General features: G+C 46.8%; 1 protein-coding gene across 1 annotated transcript in view; it reads right to left on the reverse strand.

Moving 5' to 3' along the window:
- Nucleotides 1-7,500, reverse strand: part of LOC310800060 (enoyl-CoA delta isomerase 1, mitochondrial-like) — a gene marked incomplete at its 5' end in the record, with an annotated part of 28,230 nt that overhangs the window by 3,430 nt on the left and 17,300 nt on the right. The gene's annotated exons all lie outside the window — the stretch shown is intronic.

Raw genomic sequence — 7,500 nt, forward strand, 5'->3', positions numbered from 1 at the left:
GCACACGCACACAGTCACACACATGCAGGGGCGATAAGCGAAAGGCACTGCGGGGGGAGGAGGAGGGAGGGGGGTGGGGCGCCGTGACCAAAAGTAAAGTTTTAATTCGCTCCCCGGGGACACTGCTTACTCATCCACCGCTCTCTCCCCCCAGAGGACCCACTTCCTCTGAAATCTATTCAAATCACATCGTCTCCTCCGCCTTTTATTGCATTTCCTCATATCCCCCCCCCATCACAAAGTGACGAATCACCGCACACTTTCGCAGAACCAACATCGCTTTGCCGCCTCCGTTTGTTTTTGGGCGAGCGAGCGGAGAGATTTGGGGTTTTCGTTTCTTTTTTTTTTTTTTACAACTTTTAAAGCGATTAGAGAAACTGACTGCTGCTTACCGGGGGTTTCAATTGTTTTCCACGGAGCAGTTACGAGCACCTACACGGTTTCTCTCCAGCTGGGAGACAGATTTACCTGAGCATAGACATGCAGCTGAATCACTCCGAGGAAGGAGACATTTTTGTAATAGCACCTTCCCTCCTTGATATAATAGCCAGGGTTGCCAGATTGGGCTGGTTTCCGCCATTTGGGCTGTTCTGGGTTCCAATGTGTGTGTGTGTGTGTGTGTGGGGAAGGGGGGTAGTCATGGATGTATTAAAATAACTGGATAGGGGACGAGCCACGCCCACCCATGCGTTCGGACGGAGGCTGCTCACTGGCGCATGAAGCCATCATGGGGGCTTTTTCTTCCTGGTTTTACTTCCTGGTTTTACTTCCTGACCATGCGGCCCAAGGCGAAGTGCACATGTGTGCCATGACGTGTTCCATGACGTCTCCCACCCCTCCCACCCATGGATGTAGATGTAGATGAAGAAAATACACCCGTATACGGCTCTTAGTGGCTTCTGAAGAAAAAATGCCCCATAAACAATTATTTGATCATTAACACTTTCAGTGCCACGGCCCTTGGGCAAAAGGTTGCTTGCTGTGCCACATAGGCCGCAATGCATTTTAAAACAGTCATATAATTTCTTTAATAATTACTATGTAAACACTGAACACGCACAAATAACGATGAGACTCTCTTCTATCACCTGCAAAAAAAAGTTTATTGATCCCATTTTCCGTTCTTTAGTTATGAGCCGGAGAAGATAGCTTGATTGAACGAAAAAAAGAGCTTTTTTTCTACGAGCTGAGATAATGAGCCTTTTGTGAAATTAAACATTTCAAGCACATCACTGACTCTGAAGCTAATTTTCTGATGTAGTCACACCTCAAAAATAATTTCCTTCAATAAAACAGTGAAGGCAAGGGAATTTTGTTTGGAAGAATAATATTTTTAGCTGAAACCAGCAGCGCTGGCGCCTGCATGCGCTGCTGGTTGCAGCTTCTTGCTGATCTTTTGCTGCTGGTGGGCATCGGATATTCTGGCTTGCGTTTGCCAACCCTGTCCTGCTGTCTGGGTCTGTGTTGTGTACTTGGCTCTGCGTGCCCACCTCCCCCCCCTCCTCCTCCCCCCCCCCCCGTTGTGGGAGGAGTGTCTCTCTGCTCTGCTGTTTTCTCGTTCTCTCTGCCTGTGCTCAGCACTGAAAAAGTCTGCTAGATCCTGCTTTTTTACAGCCGCGTGTACCAGCTCCCATGCTTCGAGTTGAGAATAATAACAAATCCACGGCTGATCATGTGTTGCAGCGGACACGGAGGCTGTTGCAGCGGACATCGAGGTGCTCAATTGTGATAGCAGATTGGCTGCTGCAGGGGCACAGCTAAACGTTGCTTCAATGAAGCCGCTGCATACGGACGGATGCGATGCGATTTCCTTCCCCCCAATGACTTCTTCTGTGTGTTTCACTCCACGTTCTCTCATCTGGAGAGCGCTGTCGCCACCTAAGGGTTCTGTAAAATAGGTTAGACACATTCAATACCTCTGAATATTGTAAGAGGCGATGTAAGAGGCATAGATCGACACCCCCCCCGTCAAAAAAAAAAAATCGAGTTATGACGCCATTTGGCGTCGCTGGCACTGTACGGTAAATTTCTAATGACGCCATATGGCGTCGCTGGCACTGAATGTGTTAAAAGAGTCGTTTTATACTTTGAGTGACACCCGGAAAAAAATCCCCCTGGGTTTAACAGCTGCCGGGGTCCCCATGCAAAGTGGATGGGAATTTTCTTTTCTGGGCTGCATGGCGTCACGTGACTTGCAATACAGAGCTTCGCCACCATGTTCAAATGGCTTCACAGCCCAGCGCTATTCCTGGGGGCTTGGGGGTAGTGCCGGCCCAAGCCTTTATGGGGCCCTAAGCAAAATTTGATTTGGGGGCCCCCCACAACCTCGGCGCTGCCAATAAATGGAAGTTAATGTGTTAACTTAGGTTCAGGAGCAGGGCCACGCCTCAACCACTCCTCTAACCTCTAACCACTCCTCTAACCACTCCTCCAATCACTAACCACTCCTCTAACCACTCCTCCAATCACTAACCACTCCTCTAACCACTAACCACTCCTCTAACCACTAACCACTCCTCTAACCACTCCTCTAACCACTAACCACTCCTCTAACCACTCCTCTAACCACTCCTCTAACCACTAACCACTCCTCTAACCACTAACCACTCCTCTAACCTCTAACCACTCCTCTAACCAGTAACCTCTCCTCTAATCACCTGACAAGCTTACTTATACCTGGTAAACTCATTCTGCCCTCCTGTTCGTCTCAGATCTCTCCACCCACCCTCCCTTCCCCTCTTGCATGCATCTTCCTATCTCATCCCTACTTCCATCTGGTGCAGATACCTCTCCCACGTCTCTCTGTGTCTCATCTAGGTTCTGTCTGGGGGGTCTCTGATCAGCTCGTCTCTCTCTGTTCATCTAGGTTCTGTCTGGGGGGTCTCTGATCAGCTCGGGCAGGAACACGCCAGAGACGGGACCCCCCCACTCTGAGTCTCACTCCGCCCGGTCTTCTGCACATCCTCCCAGACCAGCTAGATGACCACCGATGACATCACTCCTCATGCACCTTCACTTACACTCCAACACATACACATTTCAATCTCCATTAAACCTTTTTAAACGATATATTGTTGTGGCGTGGTCCTTGCTAGTGACTTGACTATTGTCGAAGCTGCGTCATTTGTACCTGTAAATCGAACACAGTTGTTTTGCCATATCGCACAGCCATCTGCTTTCTGTTTTTTCATGTTTCATTGCTGTGACAGCAGCTCTGACAGAGGCAGTGGGCATTGATTAAAACACTAGTATTAAAGCCCCAATCAGTAACTTTTTCACCTTAAAGTTGAAGTGAACCGGAGGCGAATGCAATAGCACGAGCGTCGGAGACTGAAAACAAATTGAGAGGCGGACCATATACGTGTCGATGATTTGATTTGACAATTCTGTCAACTGGCTTTGGCATTGGCCAATCATGGCGTGTTCCACCCCCAAATCGAGTGGGATTCAGCGTGTTGTCGTGCTACGCGAGTGGGATCCGCAGAGTACCAGGGAGCCACTTGCTTCGTGCGGAGCGAGCGGACAATCCGATGCATGGGTGCTGCCCGCCCGCCTGAAATCTCCGAGGGGCGACCCCTGACTACCACGCTCTCAAGCGCGCGCCTTTTACGCTATTTCTGTAAATACGATATTCCTGGAATGCGTGTTTTAACGAGCCAGTTACATTTCTTTGCATTCTTAGAGATTATAGTTATTGTTTTTTGTTCATGTTTCTAACAATTGGCCAAGTTACTAGTTAGTTTATGGGATAGGAATTCTGCCAGATGACAGGCACTAGGCACCATTTTCTACTTCATTTGGAAGAGAAAATTATCCTGAAATTAAGATTTGATTGACAGCTGCATGTCGTGATATGATTGGTTGAAATGGGGTAGACATTTGATAGTACTAGGTGACGTCAAATCTTGAAAAATGAACTTTTGATCTGAAAAAGTGTGAAAAACTAAAGAAATTAGATTTTTGTGATTTTTTTTTACTCTGAAGGATGATATCGATTCGATGCCGATACTATTGCACCCAGAGGGCGCCGTTACTCCAATAGCAAAACTTGGAAAAGTTGTTGAATGGGGCTTGTCTGTACAAGACAATATTGTGTTTTTGTATGATTAACACATTGACTGCCAGCCGTTTTTTTCTTGCTGTAGGTAGCTTCTGCCAAGCCGTTTTTTTGAGGATTGTGGCTCATTTTACAAGCGCCGAGGATTATTTTCTGCTTGGAGTTTGTGAACATACAATATCTCAAAAGTACTAATAGAATGTGTACTTTCTCTGTCTAAAAGAGTTAGTTTGTAGAGTTAGTAGTTATGTAAGCATTATCAGTTGAATACAGCATGGTTTTAGCATCAGAACAAATATTCAGAGATAAACGGCTTTTTGTGAAATTCGATAGAGCTGTCACTTTAACCATTCATTTTTGGCTCTCTCTCTCTCTCTCTCTCCCTCCCCCTCTCGCTCTCTCTCTCTCTCTCTCTCTCCCTTCCCCTCGCTCTCCCTCCCTCTCTCTCTCTCTCTCTCTCTCTCCCTCCCTCTCGCTCTCCCTCCCTCTCTCTCTCTCTCCCTCCCTCTCGGGAGGGAGACGCACTAGGTTTAATCCTAGTGAGAGGGGGAGAGGGAGAGAGAGAGAGAGAGAGAGAGAGGGAGGGAGGGAGAGAGAGAGAGCGAGAGAGAGAGAGAGAGAGAGGGAGGAGAGCGAGAGGCAGAGTTGCTTCAACTCCTCCCTCTTCTTGGGTTGCAGCGGCCGTCACAGTCTCAGTGCTTTTGCTGCTCTCCTGTGCCTGTCTGCAGGCTGCTGTTTGAGGAAGTCGGCATGGACTCGCTCGCTTCTTGGGAGTTTTGGTTGAGAGAAGCTTTTGCGATCTGGTCATATTTATGCTGCGTGTTTCAAAGTGTGTTCCACCTGTAATGTATTATGTAAATTTGCAATCCCGCATCGCCAGCAATCAGCGTGAAAACGAGAGCGTTTTCCCCCAACCATTTTCATGAGAATGTAATACTGTAAAATCGCCCATTTCCTTGAATGGCTTGCTCCCTTTTTCTTTGATTTCGCTCGTCTGGGGGAGCACTGTCAACACTTAGTGGGTCGGTAAAATAGATTATACACATTCAATACCTCCAATAATTGTACAGGAGACGTAAAGGGATTGATCAACGCCCACCGTCAAAAAAAAAAAACGATTTTTTTGACGTATCCATACGTCCTTGGCAGTGTAAGCGCTGGATTTTTTTTGACGTATGCATACGTCGCTGGCAGTTAACGTGTTAATATTCACATAGAATATACTATATTGAGAAAAATCAAGTGTTCTTGATGGGCTTGGGTTTATAGAGCCGCCTGTTGCCATAGACCTGCACTTGTTTGGGCAGTCTCGTGTGCGTTTTGCTGGTTTTTGAACAGTCTTTGGGCTGGAAACCGTTAACTGTATCTGGCAACCCTGTATACAGCACATACAGTATCTCCAGTGGCTCCATTTGGAAAGATGCATCAGGCACAACTTCCAGTCTCTCAAATACACATCAGACACTGATTCTGTCAGACACAACTTCTCAAACACGCAAACACACGAGTGTAGGAACACACACACACACACACACACACACACACACACACACTCCTACTCAAGAGGCACACACACACTTCCTGCAAACACACACACACACACACTCCTACTCAAGAGGCACACACACACTTCCTGTGTAGGAACACACACCTTCCTGTGTAGGAACACACACACTTCCTGTGTAGGAACACACACACTTCCTGTGTAGGAACACACACACTCCTACTCAAGAGGCACACACACACTTCCTGTGTAGGAACACACACACTTCCTGTGTAGGAACACACACACTTCCTGTGTAGGAACACACACACTTCCTGTGTAGGAACACACACACTTCCTGTGTAGGAACACACACACTCCTACTCAAGAGGCACACACACACTTCCTGTGTAGGAACACACACACTTCCTGTGTAGGAACACACACACTTCCTGTGTAGGAACACACACACTTCCTGTGTAGGAACACACACACTTCCTGTGTAGGAACACACACACTCCTACTCAAGAGGCACACACACACTTCCTGTGTAGGAACACACACACTCCTACTCAAGAGGCACACACACACTTCCTGTGTAGGAACACACACACTCCTACTCAAGAGGCACACACACACTTCCTGTGTAGGAACACACACACTCCTACTCAAGAGGCACACACACACTTCCTGTGTAGGAACACACACACTCCTACTCAAGAGGCACACACACACTTCCTGCAAACACACGAGTGTAGGAACACACACACCAGTGTTTCCCATACATAAAGGAGTTTATGGCGCACCGCCACAAAAGGATTTTGACCGCCACAATAAGATGTTATATATATATATATATTTTTTTTTACAGTGCACCTGAACGCAACATGCAAGATACCCGCTGAATAAGTGTCCAAATGTTCATGTCATTCTGGCCAATACTTCTGTTATAGCATTTCAGTCTGGAATATGGAATATCTTTCAATAATCTATGATTTAGCTGCTAAATTGTCAAATACCGCCGTCTGCTCGCTACCCAGGCACTTATGTATGTACTTAACCTAACTAACTTAAAGGAGGACTTACCTCCAAAACACTTTTTTTCAGCTTTTAACCAATATATATGACTTTGGGGGTGATGTGTGAAGAATTCTGGTCAGAATTTCCACATTTGACACCAAACTGTTGCCATTTTACCATTTGTATCATTTTTCAGCAGCATACCTGGCATAAGCGCCCTCTTAGGGTCAAAGACTGCTTTTTTTTTTTTTTCTCAAATGAATGGGAGATTAGGGGCACACTGACGTCACAGTGCCCCCAAAGACTATGGGATTTCAAGATAATTACTCCCCTACCCCCCCTGTACCCTTTCGGCTCCTCAGAACTCCAAGCCTATTCCTATTGAAGTTTGCTCTTAAAATACTGAACCAAACGTCGTCAAAGTTGGCACATGTCTTAATTATAGTTAGTTTCCCGCTGAATGTGTCACTACTTTATTAATATCTTACCTGAATAAGCTCGAATGATGATGTATATATTATCAGTCCGAGTTGGAAGCAGCTGTCTCCAGCCCAGCCAGGCGGGAGAGAGTCCTACTGTAAACCTCATGCACTAGCTCCAAGCTCCGCGGGCGCGCGCAGCAGAGCAGAGCTCTCTGTGCTCTGAGTAGAGAGAGCAGTCTGATATTTCCGCAAACAAATATGGTCGCAGTTTAGCGCACATGTAAAATATAACGCTATACTACGACGTGACAACGTGACAAAGCTTCTCTAAACACATCGGCTACTATCATTTCCCTGCATCCCTCCTACTGAGATTATATCGGTAATGATTTTGGACAGACTGAATGCGCGGAGGAGAAGGAGAGATCTGCAGCTCTGCCCTGAGTAGCCCTGAGAGACACTCGCCTCGCTCCGACTACTGTGCCCGTCTGTGAAAAGCGTCCTGTCCAGTCGCACCT

Source organism: Poromitra crassiceps (genome assembly GCF_964638095.1).
Source record: "Poromitra crassiceps genome assembly, chromosome: 29".
Classification (NCBI taxonomy): domain Eukaryota; kingdom Metazoa; phylum Chordata; class Actinopteri; order Beryciformes; family Melamphaidae; genus Poromitra; species Poromitra crassiceps.